The sequence below is a fragment of the Schistocerca nitens genome, chromosome 1 (genome assembly GCF_023898315.1).
Source record: "Schistocerca nitens isolate TAMUIC-IGC-003100 chromosome 1, iqSchNite1.1, whole genome shotgun sequence".
Classification (NCBI taxonomy): domain Eukaryota; kingdom Metazoa; phylum Arthropoda; class Insecta; order Orthoptera; family Acrididae; genus Schistocerca; species Schistocerca nitens.
Window position 1 is genome coordinate 965,665,699 of NC_064614.1, and position 20,284 is coordinate 965,685,982.

General features: G+C 40.1%; 1 protein-coding gene and 1 non-coding gene across 2 annotated transcripts in view; one reads left to right on the forward strand and one right to left on the reverse strand.

Moving 5' to 3' along the window:
• Positions 1-20,284, forward strand: part of LOC126194980 (myoneurin-like) — a 118,166-nt gene that overhangs the window by 81,010 nt on the left and 16,872 nt on the right. The window lies entirely within an intron of this gene.
• Trnas-uga (transfer RNA serine (anticodon UGA)) lies at positions 10,358-10,432 on the reverse strand. The gene has a single exon. It is a non-coding gene; the product is annotated as a tRNA-Ser (tRNA).

Sequence of the window (20,284 nt, forward strand, 5' to 3'; positions counted from 1 at the left end):
CTGGAACGTTTCAGCAGTGTGGGCAGCAGTATGTGGACGAGCATTGTCATGCAACACCACCACAGCTTTTGACAGCAATCCTCGGCTTTTGCTTCGAATTGCAGGTTTTAGCCTGGCAGTAAGCATTTCACTTTAACATACACTGTTTATTGTTGTGCCCCTTTCCCCATAATGTTCCAGTATTGGACCTGTGCATCTCAAAAAAAAAAAAAAAAAAAAAAAAAAACAAACCGTAAGCATCAATTTTCCTGCGGACGGTTGGGTCTTAAACTTTTTCTTGCATGGCGAATTTGGATGTTTCCATTCCATACTCTGCCATTTACTCTCCAGCTCGTAATGATGGATCTGTGTTTCATCACCAGTAATGATCCTGTCTAAGAAGCTGTCCCTTTTGTTACCATAGCGATCCAAATGTTTTTTGCAGATGTCCAAGTCCATTTGTTCGTGCAACTGTGTGATTGTTTTGGGACCCATCTTGCACAAACTTTATGAAACCCAAGTCTGTTGTGGATGATTTCATAGGCAGAACCGTGACTAATTTGCAGACGATGTGCCAGTTCATCAGTAGTTAATCATCTGTCTAAGAGAATCATTTCACGTGAACGCTCAATGGTTTCTTCATTTGTGGTGGTAAACTGTCGTCCGGTTCCTTCATTGTGCGTAACGCTTGTGTGACCATTTCGAAATTTTTCAATTCATTCATAGACACTCTGTTGTGGCAAAACACTGTTCCCATACTGTACTGAAAGTCTTCGATGAATTTCGGCCCCTGATACGCCTTCTGACCACAAAAAACAGATCACTGAATGTTGCTCCTCTTTGGTGCAAATAGACAGCGGAGCAGCCATGATGAACAGCACGGCAGTGATAACGAAACTAACCTAGCAGCTTGAAAATTGCAAACATATAGCAACAAATGAACAAAGCATGTATCTTCAACGTAAAACTGCAATACTACCAAAATAAACAAAAATGTAACTAAATTGTGGATAATAATTGACTTACCCTCGTATTTACCCCATCACGTGACGAGACGGTCAGTGTCTTCATGCAAAAAGTTTGCAGTTGCCTACAGAACCATGATTGCATCCAGGCAGGCACCTCTTTGTTCAAGGCAATTTGACCATCAAGTATGTCTTTCTTAAGGGCTCCAAAAATAAGAACGTTGTATGGGGAGGGTTTATGACTGTATAGAGGATTTGTAAGGACTTCCCAGCAAAAACTTTGGCAGCATGTGGGTGGGCATTATTCTGCAGCAGAATGATGTCATCAAGCGACATTCCTGGGTGTTTGGACTTGATGATATGCTTCAATTTTTGCTAAATGTCCACATGGTTGTTTCAAGTACACTGCAGAAATGGACACTTTGCAAAAATTGAAGCTCGTCATCAAGTCCAAATGCCAAGGAATATTGCCAGATATCATCATTCTGTTGCAGAATAATGCCCACCCACATGTAGCCAAGGTTGTTTAGGGTACACTGTACATGTTTCACTGGGAAGCCCTTACACATCTCCCATACAGTCCCAGTCTCTTCTCACGTGATTTCCATATTGTTGGAGCCTTGAAGAATCTGTCTCATTTTCATTTGTCAACCCCTTACCCATTGAAAGCTCCACAAACTCCTTACTGTTTCTTCTTGTCTACAAGTAACTCGATAATGCATCTAGATTTCTCATAAATAGCTGAAAGTTCTGCTACAGGTGATCTGCTGACGGTTACAATTACCAGGGAAGTGTTCTGCAGTAACAACTCACAAGTACAAGTTTCTAGGTGCTGTGTTACACAAAAACTGTTTATTTCAGTATTTTTGACTTTGTATCCAAGTTTCACATGTTACAACACTTCCTTTTGCCATGTTAAATGATGCTAGTCTATGATTTCTGATAAGTAATGTCTCCATCCCTCTGGTTGCAAGTGACAATCAATGGAGATGAAAATCTGATAAGGATGGCAGTTACCAAGATGACAGGAAGTCTCATTTATATCGTCATCGCTGGCCAACCTGTCTGGGCCTAGTTAACTTGGGGGCTTCTTTTTCTGCAATGTCAAGCACTTATTGTCACCAGCTAGAGAAGAACTATGCTCTCTGATACAAAAGTAATGGCACTGAAGGTTTCAAATGGGAAATACATCAAGCCAATAAGGACATGTATTGCAAGAAAAACTATCAATGACAGAACGTAGCCCTTAAAATTTGTCATTTTGAAAGATTGTAGCCATGGTGTTGCTCTTGAGTGGGAGTTTTTACAAGCATCACAAGCAGTCCTAAGACAGTCAAAGATCAGTGCTCTAGATTGATGAAACTATTCCAACAAGCACACATAACAGAGATTGGTCTGGATAGTTGTGCGCTGTTGAAGACGTTATCCCACAATCATAAACAAGATGAGTACCAGCCAAGATTGAGGTGCCCATTTAAACTTTGAAGTTTTGTCAGTTGGAATGTACATGCCACCGACAAGCATAAGCATTGTCGGTGGTCAAGGAAAAGTTTGGATCACTGATTGACACCACCAGCCACAATTCTCCCTAAGATACGTGCACAGGAACAGCTGAACCAGTCCAGGAAGTGCAGCTTAGTAGTGTTATTGATGAAGAATCGTGCTCTGCTACCTCTTCAGGCAACACAAGGAAGGAAGCTACTTTCAAACTGCCAATAGTATCTGTTCTGGCCAAAGTACAACGTTGACAACTAATACCCATTTTGTGACACTTTTCAGGTACTTTCAAATCCAGATTGGAGAAAAGACATATCAGACAGCCCACGGTAAAATACTGTGTTGTCCACCAATTAGCCTGTGTCCATTTATTGTGTTGCCGGCTGAACAGTGGGTAATCTGTGAGCAGACGGAGATGATGCTGCAAGATGACAGCATTGACTTTTCAGAGAGTCCTTGAGTCTTCCCAGTGGTCCATGGGAAGGAGAAGGACAGTACATGGTATTCATACATTGATCACTGATGACTGAACAAAATTAAGAATAATAAAGGTATTTATCCATTGTTGCACACTGCTGATGCCTTAGACTTCTTGAGTGAAGTAAAGTATTCCTCTGCTATGGACATGAAGACAGGCTGCTAGCAAATCGAGGTTGATGGGACTGACTGGGAAAAGATTGTCTTCATAACTCCTGACAAACTGTATGAGTTCAGAGTTATGCCATTAGGACTGTGTGGTGCTCCGGCCACCTTCAAATGTATCGTCGACAAACTACTTCGATATTTTTAATGGATGACATGTCTAGGTGACATTGTCCTTTTGTTTTTCCTCTCTCTCTCTCTCTCTCTCTCTCTCTCTCTCTCACTCACACACACACACACACACACACACACACACACACACACACACGCGCGCGCACGCGCGCCCACACACACACACACACACACACACACACACACACATTTGAAGAATATCTAATCTGCCTGACAACCATGTTGAAGTGTCTTGAGACAATAGGCCTCCACCTGAATCCAAAAAGTGCCGCCTCGTCCTCCAAGAAATAAAAATATTGGGTCATCTAGTGATTGGTGATGGAGTCCATCCTAATCCAGAGTAGTCACAGATTTTCTGACTCCTCCACACATTGTGATTGAGAAGTTTCCTCAGAATACGCTCTTACTGCTGACAATTTGTAAAGGACTTGTATACCAAGGCACATCCCTTGCAAGAACTATTGCAGGGAGATGCCAAATTTTGCTGGAATGAGGCACAAGAAAAATCTTTCAGGAGGTGCTAATATTGTCCCAGTCCCAACATTGTATGATGAGAACACCAAGGCAGAACTTCACACCAATGCTTTCAGTTACGGGATAGGTGCAGTTTTAGTGCAAAATTAGGAAAGTGCTAAAAAGGTTATAGCTTATGCTTCCAGAGTACTCTCTCAGTTTGATATGAACTACTCTGCAATCAATAAAGAGTGCCTTGAAGTTGCTTGGACAATCAACAAATTCTGGTTGTATTTATTTCACAACCGTTCACTGTTTTTATGGACCGCCATTCTCTGTGTTGGCTGACTAGCTTGGAGGATCCCTCAGGCCGACCAGCAAGATAGGTGCTGATGCTTCAAGAATGTGACATCACAGTGGTATACAAAAGCAAACATGAACAAAAGGGCACCGACTGCCTTTTAAGGAGTCCTTAAGTGAAGCAAAGCTGTATGGATGAAGTCTCGGTCATCGCCACATTAAATAACATTACTGCTGAACACAGGAAGATTCACTGCTGAAAGTCATACGAGGATGGTTTGAAAAGTTCTTGGAATGGAATAGAAAAAAAGTACTTACATCACCGAAACATCTTTTATATTTCAATGGAGTCTCCCTGCCGATTAATGCACTTGGTCCAATGATGTTCCACTGCCTTGATGCCATCTTGAAAATTAGTTTCCTCCAGCCTGCAAAATAATTGTCAATTCCAGTTATCAATTCTTCGTTTGAAGTGAATCTTTGTCCACCAAGAAAAATTTTCAATTTTGGTAAGAGGTGAATAAGGTGGTTGTGTCAACAATTCATACCTTAGTTCATGTAATTTTGTCATGGTGACGGCAATTGTATGGGCGCGCATTGTCTTGATGGAATGCAACGTTCTTCCTTGCTAAACCTGGCCTTTTTTCGCATATCTTTTGTTGCAATCTGTCCAGGAGTTTGGCGTAGTATTCTCCAGTAGTTGTTTGCTCAGTGAGGAGATAAATCTACAAACAGAATCCCCTTCGCATCCTAGAACACTGATGCCATGACATTTCCCACTGAAGGAATTGTCTTTGCTTTCTTTGGTGGCAGAGAATCAGCATGTTTTCATTTCTTTGAATGTTGTTTTGTCCCTTGGGTATAGTAGTACACCCAAGTTTCATCTGTGGTCACAAACTGGCACAAAAAATCTTGTTCGTTTCTCCTAAAACAGGCCAAACATTGTTCTGATATGTCCATTCTCATGCGTTTTTGATCTATCATCAAGAGTCGTGGCACCCATCATTCAGATACTTTTTTTCATGTTTAATTCTTCACTTTAAATGTGATATACCCTTTCAGATGACATCTGGCAGGCGTGAGCAATTTCATGCATTTTCAATCGCCGATCCTCCATGACCATTTTGTGCACTTTTTGCAATGATTTCTGGAGTAGTGACACATCTTGGCCGACCAGTGTGCAGATAATCATCTAAGCTCTCCCAACCAAATTTAAATTTATTTGTCCACTTGGCAGCAGTTGAATATGAAGGAGCAGAGTCCTCGAATGTAGTCTGGAGATTGGCATTAATGTCCTTTGCTTTCATACCTTTCTTTACGAAGTACTTAATCACTGCTCAAACCTGATTTTTTTTCCTTCTTCACATATCACTACACAGGAGCAACAACAGAGCCAGGCACTGCCACAGCTCTCTTCCAAGAGCACTGATGTGGCACATGTCTACAGGCAACAGTACAATGAATATTACGTGAACAACTCATTGCACTAGCACCGACCTCTCATGGTGAGTCTGAGAACTTTTCAAACCACCCTCGTAGAAGCCTTGAAGGAAGAGGAACTGACCAAAGGAGAATTCCAGTTGATAAACAGACCATTGTGTAAGAAAACTATGATCCAATGGGACAGAAATGGTTGCTTGCCATCCCAGGTTACCTGTGGACAGCTATCTTGAAGTATCTCCTTGATGTTCCAACATCTGGTCTCCTGGAACTTGTGAAGACTAAGGGCAGAATCAGATGCAGGTATCACTGGCCAGGTCTCTATCAATTTCCTAGCCACTGTGTGAGCCACTGTAAGAAGGGACGTCGAACTGATGTGCAGAACTATAGACCTATATTTCTAACGTCTATCAGTTGTAGAATTTTGGAACACGTATTATGTTCGAGTATAATGACTTTTCTGGAGACTAGAAATCTACTCTGTAGGAATCAGCATGGGTTTCGAAAAAGACGATCGTGTGAAACCCAGCTCGCGCTATTCGTCCATGAGACTCAGAGGGCCATAGACATGGGTTCCCAGGTAGATGCCGTGTTTCTTGACTTCCGCAAGGCATTCGATACAGTTCCCCACAGTCGTTTAATGAACAAAGTAAGAGCATATGGATGATCAGACCAATTGTGTGATTGGATTGAAGAGTTCCTAGATAACAGAACGCAGCATGTCATTCTCAATGGAGAGAAGTCTTCTGAAGTAAGAGTGATTTCAGGTGTGCTGCAGGGGAGTGTTGTAGGACCGTTGCTATTCACAATATACATAAATGACCTTGTGGATGACATCGGAAGTTCACTGAGGGTTTTTGTGGATGATGCTGTGGTATATCGAGAGGTTGTAACAATGGAAAATTGTACTGAAATGCAGGAGGATCTGCAGTGAATTGACACGTGGTGCAGGGAATGGCAATGGCAATTGAACCTCAATGTAGACAAGTGTAATGTGCTGCGAATACATAGAAAGGAAGATCCCTTATCATTTAGCTACAATATAGCAGGTCAGCAAATGGAAGCAGTTAATTCCATAAATTATCTGGGAGTACGCATTAGGAGTGATTTAAAATGGAATGATCATATAAAGTTGATCGTCGGTAAAGCAGATTCCAGACTGAGATTCATAGGAAGAATCCTAAGGAAATGCAATCCAAAAATAAAGGAAGTAGGTTACAGCACGCTTGTTCGCCCACTGCTTGAATATTGCTCAGCAGTGTGGGATCCGTGCCAGATAGGGTTGATAGAAGAGATAGAGAAGATCCAACAGAGAGCAGCGCGCTTCGTTACAGGATCATTTAGTAATCGCGAAAGCGTTACGGAGATGTTAGATAAACTCCAGTGAAAGACTCTGCAGGAGAGACGCTCAGTAGCTCGGTACGGGCTTTTGTTGAAGTTTCGAGAACATACCTTCACCAAGGAGTCAAGCAGTATATTGATCCCTCCTACGTATATCTTGTGAAGAGACCAAGAGGATAAAATCAGAGAGATTAGAGCCCACACAGAGGCATACCGACAATCATTCTTTCCATGAACAATACGAGACTGGAATAGAAAGGAGAACCGATAGAGGTACTCAAGGTACCCTCTGCCACACACCGTCAGGTGGCTTGCGGAGTATGGATGTAAATGTAGATGTAGAAATGACAGTGATGGAAGCACTTGTCGCAGTCTGTCTTCAGCAGCACCATTCCACCGAATTGGAATTGGATTACTGAGGAAGTTCCCAGAATTGACAAACAGGAATCAATGGACAGTAGTCTTCACTGACTACCTCACCTACTTTGCTGTCACCAAAGCTGTGCAGATAGCTGGGGCTCATGAAATTGCCAAGTTCCTTGTAGAAGATATCATTTTATAACACAGAGCAGCCTTGGGATGGCCTCTGATTGAAAAGTTTTTGATATAAGACTAGTATCAGAGGTAATTTTACACTGCGTCATCACCCACAGGTTGACAACTGCCTACAATTTAGACATGAATAGCCTCACAGAACACATTAGCAAGGCATTCGTAGATACACTCTCGATGTCCATTGATATTGAACAGAGACTGAGATACAATACTGCCCATCGTGACATTTGCACACAACAAAGTGAAGCAAGATGCAGCAGGCTTCTTACCTTTCTTTCTATTCTACAGTTGCAAGTCCAAAACGACAATGGATTCACTGCTCCCATTTCAGCCAAACAATAGTCGGGATGACTACATGAAACAATTCACCGTCAGGACTGGTGGAGCAAGGAAGCTGCCCTGGCTACGGACCCCGGACACCCAGGAAAAAGACTGAGTGTGCTACAACGCCAAGCACCGGTCAGTGAGGTACAGCACGGGAGACTTGCTATAGACTTTTATGCCAGTGCAGGAAGCGGGACTATCAGAAGAGTTACTGAAGTGCTACTTTGGGTCGTATTGTGTCCTTTGTCTCTTGTCAGATGTCACGTTGAAGTCAAGGATTATGACCCTTACCAAGAAGGCAAACATGCCGAGATCTTTCCATGTCCTCTGTATGAAACCCCACTCAGTCCAGAGATGTAGATCAGTGATGGAAAGTCAAGGAAACTGAAGACCCACTCGATGATTGCAAAGCTTCAATGGGAGAGGCTACCATAAATGATTATCATAGTGAATAGGATGTTACAACATTAACGGAACATGAGGATTCGCCAGTCCTACCATACAGAGGGCCAATGAGTAGACCTAGTCAGCTTGAGTGAACAGCTGGAGGTCACTGTTTTTTCAGGAGCAGGAGCATTGCTACTAGCTTTGTTGCATGCAGGATGATGGAGTGGTTAGTGTCACTAACTGGGTGTGCTGCGGATCACCAGTTCAAACCATACCACCAACAGTTATTTGTTATTTGGTATGTATCAGTTCACGAAGGTTCTTGAAACATCGTACATGTTCTGGAATATTCGATCTATGTATAAATACCAGCATTCTGGAATATTCGAAGCTGTATAAATAGCTACACTCTCGAGCTAGGAGGTGGTTATGTCCTGGCTGTATGTTGGTGTTCGTAATAACTGTGCTTTCAGTGATAAGTGGACAACCCTAATATCAGATGTAGACTTCATTCTGGTTACAATTGACAGTATCTTATATGAGCACTACAGTTATACTAAATTACTGTTAATTCTGATGGATCTATGTACCATGACAATCTTACTGTTCTGTACATGAAATTTATTTCCACTTGTGTATATGGACAACCATCAGCTGTATAATGGAGTGATGACAGTGAAAATTTGTGTCGGACTGGGATTCGAACTCGGATTCCCTGCTTATTACGAGTGGTCGCCTTACTGTTTGGCTATCCGAACATAACTCATGGCCAGACCCAAACTTCCATATGTCATCAGCTATGTGTCTACAATATGTACTCATAAATCCATTATGTATATCCCTGTACAGGGGAGACATTTTACTTGAAAGTCGTTCGCTGGTGTCAACAGATAAAAATGATATTGCAGTGCCTGTGTTATTACGAAGCAATGTTCCTTCGGATATGCTTGTACGTCCAAAGGAACAAGCACTGTGGCATCTACAGCCATCATAAAATACATGAAATGTTTTCACAGTTGTGAATATGGACAACCATCAGCTGTGTAATGGAATGAGGACAATTTCCAAGTGAATATTTCATTGTAATTCAGAATAACAGTGGCGCTGCAACTTCATATTTATTTGCCACTACCATGCAAGCAGCTTTCAAGTAAAATGTCTCGCCTTTACAGGAATATACATAATGGATGTACGATTACACATGGTAGATGACATACTGAAATTTGGGTCTGACCATGAGTCATACTCGGATAGCCAAATGGTAAGGTGACCACTAGCGATAAGGGGGAAATCTGGGTTGAGTCCTGGTCCGGCACAAATTTTCATTGCAGTCGTTCTATTATACAGCTGATAGTTGTCCATATTCACAACAATGAATGCAGTTCATGTATTTCGTGAAGTCTGTAGTCGTCACAGCGCCTGTTCCTTTGGACATGCATGCTTGTCCAAGGGAACATTGCATCATAATTTGAAATAACACAGGCACTGCAGTATCATATTACTGTTCTATGATTTGGCAGATTATTTTTGCAAAGTCCTGTATAGAACAGTTGCCTACAGTGTCCCCCTCCCCCTCTGAATCCCTCAAGCCCCTCCCTCCAATGCCATTTACTTTGCCAGTAATGGCTTTTTGTTTGTAATACACAAACACATGAGCATTCCACAGTGCTGTAACCAGTTTGGACCATCCAGTGGTCGTCTTTTAACCATCAGTAGATAAAAGGATGAGACAAAGAATTGTTATAGAATCTATCAAATCTCCCGAGTGACTCTTTACGTAATGGCAAAAAAAGAATAAGGTGTCACATTTCTTTGAGCATACTTCAGAAATAGTTTTGAGTGTGATAATTGTATTTTATGTTTGTCATAGAGCGGGAAAAATTGTTGGTTGGGATCACAAGGATGTTGCAAACTCCTGATAAGGATAAGACCTCAGCTATGAAGTGAACTGCATATTGATGAAATGGATGGCTGTTTTAGGGGAGAAAGTCAGTGGTATCAAACTTTTGAGGCAACTACCATACCCCTGTTGTGTTAAGCCTACCTAGGGTTCTACCTTTCTCAATAACTTTTTTATAATGTCTCAAGGGACTAAACAGAGCCATCAAATTATATTAAAAACACTTCCTGTAGATCTTGTGTACTAGTGGTGAATATTCACTTCCAATTATCAAGCCAAGTGAGGTGGCACAGTGCATCTTTAAGCTCCTCTCTCTGGCTGCAGGTTCCTGTTGTCCACAATGGCACTGCTTCATGGAATCAAGCAAGATGGCTCAGTATGAGATTTTCACTCTGTAGCGGAGTGTGCGCTGATATGAAACTTACTGGCAGATTAAAACTGTGTGCCGGACCGAGACTCGAACTCGGGACCTTTGCCTTTCACGGGCAAGTGCTCTACCAACTGAGCTACCCAAGCACGACTCATGCCCCGTCCTCACATAGGAGACGAGGTACTGGCAGAAGTGAAGCTGTGAGGACAGGGCGTGAGTCGTGCTTGGGTAGCTCAGAAAGGCAAAGGTCCCGATTTCGAGTCTCGGTCCGGCACACAGTTTTAATCTGCCAGGAAGTTTAAAGATGGCTCAGAGGTTAACACACAGGACTCGCATTTAGGGTGACGATTGTTCATATCTGCATTTGGGCATCCTGGTTTAGGTTTTTTGTGATTCCCTAAATCACTTCAGTCAAATATTGTGATGGTTTCTTTGACAGGTCATGACCAGTTTCCTTCCTCATCCTTGAAACAATATAAACTTGTGCTCTGTCTGTAATGGAACTGGAAATGCTGTGTGGCTAGGGCCTCCCTTCGGGTAGACCGTTTGCCTGGTGCAAGTCTTTCGAGTTGACGCCATGTTGGTGACTTGCGTGTCGATGGGAATGAAATGATGATGATAAGGACAACACAACACCCAGTCCCTGAGCGGAGAAAATCTCCAACCCAGCCAGGAATCGAACCTTGGGCGTTAGGTATGACATTCCGTCGCGCTGACCGCTCAGTTACCAGGGACGGACCTGTCTGTAATGATCTCATTGTTTATGGGACGTTAAACCATAATTTTCCTTCCTTCTATCAGAGAAAGCTCAGGTAGATAGCATGCTAAAGCAAACTAAAGAACAGTCTAAAGATGTGATGAGTAACAAATCTCAGTTGTACTTACAAAGTGACTACATGGCAGTCAGATTTATGTAATTTTTTGGATTTGTGGTATGTGTTGTTAAGAACTGAAATATCAATCACCAAAAGCAGTCTATGTGACTCTCAAGAAAATCAACTTTAAAGTTGTCAGAGTGATGTTAATTCAGTGAAGACAGGTTAGTTGTTGAAGGGCTGTGTGGCTCCATCACTGGTTCGAGTCTTTGTTCTGTGTTTTTTTTTTTCGCTCAAATACTTATTCTTAAAAATGTGGTAATTAACACACATCTAACTTTCAGTTTCTATGAAGATTGCATCCAAGTTGAGAGGGAAATGCAATACTAAATTCATAGACTAATATGTGATTATGAGTTTGTAGACTTGTCATTTTAGGAAGCTCGACAGAACTACCAGCAAGGTACGACCCATAACTTGCAGGAGTGAACATTAACTGCTGCAAGCCAGTTTGAAAATTTTTATTTCAAAACTTCTGATAGGTTCAGACATTCAGAAAGAGGCATCAAATTCACTTGGGGGGGGGGGGGGGGTGTCATATAATTTGTAATGGAAAGAGAAACCACATGGACTAAATCCTGGCTGCTGGTGAAGATTTTCGAATCCAGGCTTGTGATCTTGTACCGAGCTTTGATTCAAACTTCATCATTAATACGGGCCAAACAGTTATTGAAAACATTGATTTTTTTATTGCTCATAATTAAGTAAACAAAACACCTTTCATGAATTAGGCCTGTTCTGACTGGCCGACTGTTGGGTACAAGGCAGTACGAAGTGCAATATATGATTGTGGGACTCATGATTTGCATGTTGCCAATCCTTCCAGCCAGTAGATATCTCCAGTTCATGCCACCATTTCTTTATTCCTCATTTGGGTTCTTGAGGCTGAGTAGATGCTGTTCCTTATCTCTCTACCATGGAAAAATCTGAGGACGTCCGAGAAATCGATGACCTGAGTCCTTCTGTAGCAAAGGCTGTGGTGCTGACCATTAGGCTTTGGAGGCGGGTGTAAGTAAACGAAGTACAGATTTTTGTGTGCAGTGTTTTTTGTTTATTCATTTATCTTTTATTTGTTTTTTAGGATGCCAGTATCACTCAACTTTTGACAGAATTCTGCCGACTAAAGGATCGGAGGTGGTGCTAGTGACGAGGCTGAATATGAATAAAGTCACCCATTCCTATACTGCACACTCCTCTGTCACCCTCTCAGTAAAACTGTTGCCCCTCGTCTTTATATGTGTACAAGAAACCACAGGTTCATTTGGACATATGGTTCAATGTCTCAGAAAGTACAGAAACATTGCAGTTGTGTCATCAAAATCAGGAAAGCCGACTAGAAATCTGCATGGCAGTTTTTCAGTCAACACTTTAGAACCATATTTACGAAAGGACAGGTTTCTCACGCTAACTGATTCTTGCCATATGTACTAAAGGAAATGTTTCTCTTGCCAACTGATTCTTGGGATGGAAAAACCAACCCCATGTTGTACAATGAAGTTTTTTGAAATGATAAGCATATGCTTACTTGCACAGTGCAAGTAATTCCACTAAAATGCACACCATTAGTACAACCTTGTGATGCGTATTTTTACTACTGAGTAAAAATCTTCATTAAGCACCTGCAAATCTGCACCTGTCTGACAGAATGAGGACACACAGTTAATGATAGAGAAAACTGAATGAAAAGTTATTCAGTTGTTCAACACTAGTTGTCCTCTCCAATCTTCAGTGAAATGATCAGGCATGCATGGTTCCCATCAGAACCTTCTGATAAAAGAGAAATCTTTATTAACATGAATGAAGTTCGATTTCCGAATGACATATTGAAAAAGAATGTCACTGTAATAATGCAACAAGTGTGTGCTGTGTTCAATGGCATGAAAATTATAATTGTTTTCTGTGTTTTTATGGCACTTATCACTCTGGCTTCTGTGAGACCATATCTATGGTATAAAACGATGGGTGCAGTCCAAATAAAGACTATTTGTATTCAAACCTAAGGTTTTTTTTTTCATTTTTGCCCCAAAAATTTAATTTGCAATGTATTTTATACAAGGTGTACAACTTTGCTTCTGCCGTTTTTTCCCCAACATTAGAGGCTTTAATGAAACAAATTGGTTACACATGTATCATACAAAGTACTTTCCATCGCTGGCCACTACTTCCTCCCATCTTTTGGACAGTGTATGAATCCCGCATTGAAAAAATTGTTCATCTTTTGAAGCGATCCATGGATAGATCCAATTTGCGACTTCTTCATGAGATTGGAAGTCTTGGTCAGCCAGGCCATGCACCATTGATCTAAACAGGTGATAGAGGGAGCAATGTGTGGAGAATATGGCGGGTGAGGTAGGACTTCCCATTTTAACATTTCCAAGTATGTTTTGTCCTCTTTTGCTATATGGGGTCGAGCGTTGTCGTGCTGCAAAATCACTTTATTGTGCCTCTCACTGTATAGCATTCAATAACAAGCACCTGTGATTGTTTCACTTGGTTTTAACACCTCTTAGTACATGACGCCTCTGCTCCCACCAAATGCAGAGCATGATCTTGGAGCTGTGAATATTCGGTTTGGCCGTCAATGTGGAAGCATGGCTGGGATATCCCCATGACTTTTTGCATTTAGGGTTATCGTAATGAACCCATTTTTCGTCCCCGGTCACAATGCAATGCAGAAATCCCTTCTGTTTTTGCCTCTGAAGCAACTGTTCACAAACACACAAATGCTGTTCAGCATCTCTTGGTTTCAGCTCACATGGGACCCAAATTCCTTCTTTCTGAATCATGTCCATAGCCTTGAGACGTTTTGAAATGGCTTGCTGTGCCACTCCCACTAATTGTGCCAATTCTTCTTGAGTTTGACGCAAGTCTTCACTCAGCAATGTCTCCAATTCTGCATCTTCGAAAACATTCTCTCTTCCACCACTATGCCGCTCTATGACGTTAAAATCACCATTCTTGAAGCGTTGAAACCACTCGCAGCACGTTCTTTCACTAATAGCATCCTTACCATACCTACTTGAGAGCATTCGATGAGACTCAGCCGCTGTTTTCTTCATATTGAAACAAATCAGTAAAGCTGACATTTTCAATCAAGAACAACTTTATGATGCAGAGACAAATCGACTCATGTTTGAATGAGGTTATGTTGACTGAGGTCCAAGATGACTGCGATCTGTTTCTTTTGACTGCTACTTACCGTTGTCGCCACCTATCAGCAAACGGCGGAAGCAAAGTTGTACTCCTTGTAGTTTGGCAATTAGGAATTGATATTTGCAATGAACCAGAATTTTGCATGCCATATTTACTTAGAATTAAGAGGACTTGCATTTTTCGTAAAAATGGTAATTAGATACATGTTAACTAGCACAAATTTGATGAATTTTATAGTTAAATAACATGGACATTTGAACTGAATAAAAAAAAATGAAAAATGGCTGAAATATGAGTTGAACCAGTGATTACCAGTTCTAGCACTACTTGTAGAGCCATGCGGCCCATTTGAAAATTCTCCTCCTTTCAGTTAATTAAGTCACTTAGAGAACTTAAAGGTTGATTTTCTAGATAATATTTGAGAGTCACATCCTATTGCTTGGGATGACTGATACTTGAGTTCTGAACTTAACATACCATAAATATAAAAACTTAGAAAAATATGATTGCTGTGTGGTTTCCTTGTTAGATGCTGTTTTTTGTAAATCATTAAAGGTCTTTGGCAGACAGGAGAACTGTAATGATTTGTGGGACAGTTAACAAAGACAGGATGTTGGATATATTCTTGTGAGGAAAGACTGTTTATTTAATTTCCTTGCACAGTGCTAAAGTTTATAATATGATGGCAGGAGAGCTTCTAATGTTTCATGGACTGTTGTACAAAGATATGATGTTGGATATATTTTAATGGGGGAAAATTCAAAATGTAGTTCCTTCACACTTAGCCTGAAGATGGAGCTTGTTCTCTCAAAACACTTCCTTCAACAACGAGAACAATATCACATGGTTGAATGCTGTTATTTAAAGATATGGTTTAAATTTTGTTGATACTTTCAATGAAGACACTCTTTGCATAGTGACCAGAAATAATTGAACATAGGTCCACCTTATGACTTCTGTCAAAGCAGCTTCTCCCACCAGCCATCATGCTTATAGCCTTCTTTGAGTGAGCAATTGATAGGTGCAGTGGTGAGGATGGATGTTTGTCTCTATACCAGCCCAAGAGACATGGCATAAACCGTGACAGAATATTTTCCCCATTACCTTGTCACAATAAAAATATTTACTGACCTCAATATAAATGATTAACCATTACCTTATTACTTTTTTAGTTCCGCTCTCAATTTTATGATTACCACTGTAAGTGTACACATCAGACACTAATTCATGTTGTGGCACACAGTATTGTAGTATATCGCATGCAAAACCATGGTGAATGTGACATTTAACTTACCAATCAATGTGTAACATCTGATCATACTGTAGACACCTTGCCTCCTTCAACATTTTTTAATTTAAGCTTTATAACTCTAAAGAAGGGTTCTAGCTAATGACTTAAACCTGCCATTCTCATGTTCATATTTTTGTAGCTATAACTGAAATGAATAACCACTTACAACTCATTGACATTTGCCATATCTCTCAATGACAGTGCTTGTCATTATATTTTCTGAAGTTGTTGAACATTTTCTACTGTGATTTTATTATTTTCCAGTCTCCCCCCCCCCCCCCCCACCCCTCCTTGCACCTACTCATGCACATGCTGATTTATGTTTTCAGATATGCCTTTAGTCATGTTATTGTTATCTAATTAATTCCTCAAGGCATGATTTTATTTTCTCATATTTGTATTACAGTAATGTAGCATTTATCATTCTATGTGACACAGCTTTTTAAAATCTCATTTTTCACTCTTTTTAAAAGCTCTCTACAATATATCAAGCCTGAATCAAATTACCATGTAAATGCAATGTTAATAACAAGTTAGCAGGTTCTCTTACATTAATATTTCTTCTTGCTACATGCACACGCTGGTGTTGTCACATGTAACATCGTCTCATTGTCCAGTTGTGTTGACTTTGCTACCGTTGGTGCTGAATGTAATCTGCCTTCACCTCCTGTAATTGCTGCTAAAACTACATGCAAGCAGCCATTCATGCCAGCACTGTTTCAGGCATAGTGCCGCTCACCACTGCATGAATTACTGTGTTTGGTCAAGTGTACCATCTTACTAACTCACCCCATCACATGATGTTGAAATCTACTGATACTGTATATACCAATGTGCCAGGTAACATGGTTCATTTTCAATAGGACTTACAACACTTTCTTGCCAACTGCCTTCACCAAAAATTAAGTTCACACTTGTGGTTCATTGTGTTTCTTTTGTACCTGTATCAATCCTTTATTTTTTGTACTACATTCATCCCATACATCTTGTGTTCTTGGGTGAAACCACACCCTAAATGCTGTGTTCTGGTCCTGTCCTACTTCTTTAACTATCTCATTCCACCAATATATTTGATTCCATCTTTTAATATTGCTTATTCTTCCACAAACTGATGTTGTAGCTTCAGAAAGAGTTTTCTTAAACCTCTCCCATTCCTTTTCTGTTGTTTTAGTGTCACCTGTAAGTGTCTTGTTCCTCAAGATTTTTTTATACTTTTCTGTGGTTTCTTTCTCTTCCCAGTTTCCAGACATCCAATTTTCACTCCTGTCCATGTGTCCCCTTCTATCCATCATGGCCCTAAGATTCATCACTAGTAGCCAGGAATCCTTATCTAAGTATTCTGAGGGTTTCAAATTTACATCAGTAACATGCTGCTTCAGCTTCCTGACAAACATGATTTAATCCTCAACAGATGCCCTTCTCCAGTCACGGCTGAATCATCTTACCATATGGCTTCCGTGTTTTTTGTATTAGGAAATGCCAATCACTAACCTGTTTCTCTTGCACAAATCAAATAGTGTTTTTTCTTCAACAGTTTGTTACCCCACCCTTCCTTTCCCAAAATCTCCCAGTATCCATTTATTTCTGTGCTGATGTAAACATTCAGGTCACTTCCAGTTGCTATGTTCTGGCCATTTAGCTGTACCTTATTTTCTCCTAAAAGTCCAATTTTTCTGGCATTGGGCAACCTTCTTATTTAGCATGTATGCAATATCTCAAAACTCCCTATCAAGACTGATATTTTATCATCCTGTCACTTCCTCATTAACTCTATTTCTCAAGACAATTCCTACTTTCACTCTCATTGCCTACTCATTCCATTCCAGTATAATTCAAAACCTCTCCTCAGCTCTCTTCTTCCTTGTCCCCCTCAACCTTGTCTCTCCAAATTGTAAGGTGTCCACTTTTCTTCTTTCCATAAAATGTATCTTTTACTCTTTTCGTTGTCAAATCCAGGTTAATTGTTCCAATTCTTAATCTGTTTTCACACCCAAGTCTGTTTTCTTTAGATACACCCTTTTCCAAGGGTTGTCCGAGTTTTAAAATCAATACTTGATCTGTTGCTGGCTTGCTAAGCCTAAATAGATTGACCAGAGCCCTATCAGCTGACAGTTTCCAGGATTTTGTGGGGCTTTCGCATCTACCATAGTGGTCACAGGGCACCCAGTCTCCATTGTATTTCATGCCATTACTCATCTCTCAACAACTTGGACTTAAGGGAGACCTTAATTCATATATAAAAATTAAATTACTTTTCATTCCAATTACACACGTTTTGATAATTTTCAGTTTTATTGTAATAATAATTTTATGTGACCCAACAACCTGGTGCAAGTCTTTCTATTGGATGACACTTAGGCAGCTTTCATGTGTCTAATGTACCCATATAATCCTACTGGAGAAAGTGACACATGGTTTAAATGTGCCATGTGTCATTCTAGTGAATTGTGTTCTGATTGGAAGTCATTTGCCTGACCTTTATGTTTCCACATGTGCATTCCCACCAGATCACCAGGCATGAAAATTATATAATGAACTTACTAACAGATCAGTATATGACAGAAAATAAAGAACCTGAGATTAGATGTGGAGTCAGTATCCAAGGTATGAAAGCAATGGCTGTAAGCTGGTGGTAGCGCACAAAAAAAGTTGAAGTGAATTTTTTGTGCCAGTGTTTTTGTATCTGAGAGTGACTTGGATTCTTCACATAGAACAGGTGTGGACATGTCAGAGGTACTAAAGCTGCAGGCAGCGGCTGTTGGCAACTGTCGTAAGGAGAGACACTGCCAATATATGAAGTGTAATCGAAAAATAATGGGAATTTTTTAACTTTGTGGTGATCAAAAAGTAACAAGAATTTTTATAATTTTGTGGGCTTTTTATACACCTGGTTTTCAAATTCTGTTACATTGTTGGTGTACATGTTCCTGATGTGTGTTTCCAGTTTTTGGCTGTTGTGAATATTTGGTTTATTGTTCACAGTTGAAAAGGCTATAAGTGTTTTTGAGTGCTTTGCAAATTTTTTACTTTTAAAAAAGTTGGATCAAGGAATTTGCATTAGATTTTGAGTGAAAAATGGAATGAAATTCAGCAGCGTGTTCAGAATGTTGACTGTGTCTTTTGAAAAATCAACTGTGACTAAGGCAAAGAGTTCACAAGTGGTATAAACGTTTTGAAGAGTGTCGAGAAGACACTGAAGGAGATGATTGCCCTGGATGCCCTAGCACATAGGTTACTGGTGACAATGTGGAAGAAGTAAAGAAAATGGTTCTGGAAAATCACCAAAGCACCATCAGAGTGATTGGTGATGACAACGTAATATCTTTTGGCCCAAGCCTAGTAATTTTTTGTTGTTGATGTTTTGGACATGACATGTAGCAGCAAAGCTTGTTTTATTTATTTATTTATTTTTATTTTACATGTCTAGTTCCATAGGACCAAATTGAGGAGCAAATCGCCTAGGTCATGGAATGTGTCAGTACATGAAATTACAACATAAATGTAATAACAGATAAAATGAAATGTTTATGAGCCCAAAAAAAGACAAGCCATAAGTTCACGTAAACGCAATCGACAGTAGCTTAATTTTTCAAGGAACTTCTCCACAGAATACAAGGAGTGACCCATGAGGAACTCTTCTGCTTCAATTTGAAAGCATGTGGATTATGCTAAGATTTTTGTATTCTTGTGGTAGCTTATAGAAAATGGATGCAGCAGTGTACAGCACATTTTTATGTACATAAACTTTAAGAATGGGAAGAGTTACCTCAAAATTTTATGCTATACATCGTAAGCAAATGAAAATAAGCAAAGTAGACTAATTTTCATGTTGAACGATCACTTACTTCAGATACCGTTCAAATATTAAAAATGGCAGCATTAAGTCTTTAAACAAGATCCTCAACGTGGGCTTTCCACGACAGTTTGCTATTTTCTGAATGGCAAGAAATTTGAACTGTTCAGCTTGACTAATCATACGCCCATTCTGTGAAATTAAAATGTTGGGTTTTGTTGAATTGTGTATTAGAAAATGTAAAAACTGAGTCTTACTGTGATTTAGCGTCTATGTATTTTCTGCAAACAATGAACTTATGTCATGAACTGCACTATTTGAAACTGTGCCAATGCTGCACACAACATCCTTTACTACCAAGCTAGAGTCATCAGCAAACAGAAATATTTTAGAATCACCTGTAATACTAGAGGGCATATCATTTATATAAATAAGAAACAGGAGTGGCTTCAGCACTGATCCCTGGGACACTCCCATTTGACCATGCCCCACTCAGACCCCACATCGTAGCCATTCTCAGCACTGTGAACAGTGACCTTTTGCTGTCTGTTGCTAAAGTAAGAGGTCCGTAATGGTCCAACTTCTGGAGCAATATTTTGTGATCAACATAATTAAACACCTTAAACTTTTTGTTTAATTAATCCAGCACCTCATAGAAAAAAGAGAGTGTAGCATTTTCAGCCACTTCTAAAACCAAACTGTCCATTTGATAGCAAATTACGTGAAATAAAATGACCAATTATCCTTACATTCACAGCCTTTTCAATAACTTTAGCAAACACAGATGTCATATAAAGAGATCTAAAATTGTCTACATTGTCCCTTTGTCCCTTTTTATAAAGCGGCTTTATTAGTGAGTACTTTAATTGTTCAGGAAATTCGACCTC